Source organism: Orycteropus afer, unplaced genomic scaffold (genome assembly GCF_000298275.1).
Source record: "Orycteropus afer afer isolate SDZICR_OR568_19922 unplaced genomic scaffold, OryAfe1.0 scaffold00148, whole genome shotgun sequence".
NCBI lineage: Eukaryota > Metazoa > Chordata > Mammalia > Tubulidentata > Orycteropodidae > Orycteropus > Orycteropus afer.
In genome coordinates, this window is record NW_006921735.1 from 7,124,399 (window position 1) to 7,125,054 (window position 656).

The window sequence follows — 656 nt, forward strand, 5'->3', positions numbered from 1 at the left end:
AGACATGCTAAAGGGAGTCCTTTGAACAGAGAACCAAAATAGCAAATAACAACTGACCATTAATACACAAGATGACATAACCCAGAAACCACAGCGATGGACATATCCAAAGTAAAATGAGCTTACAAGATTGTAAAGAGGGAACCAGAGACATCAATTGGCAAATGAGGACAACTATAAACAAAAAGAGGGAAAAGACTGTGTAGTTATAGAACTTCTAAATGGTGAGGAAGTTAAGAAAGTTGCAAGATAGAATGGACTGTTCTAAACTCAGGGAGAAAAGTACAAATCATAGGGTAACCTCAAAGAAAAATGATAAATCTTCATATCACAATAAAAAAGAGGACAAGCACAAACATTTAGCAAATACTAAAACAACAGCAACAAAGGAAATGATAACATGATTAATAACCATAATGAGCAGAGCACAGAAAAAAATATGGAACAAAAAACCAGGGACAACATGAAAAACTACATAACAAAATGACAGTAACCAATTCATACTTGTCAATAATTACACTGAATTTTAATGGATTAAATGCACCACTCAAGAGATGGAGATTGCAGATTGGATAAGAAATCAAAACCCATCAATATGCTGCCTACAAGAGACACACCTTAGAGATAAAGACAAAAATAGACTAAAAATCAAAGGT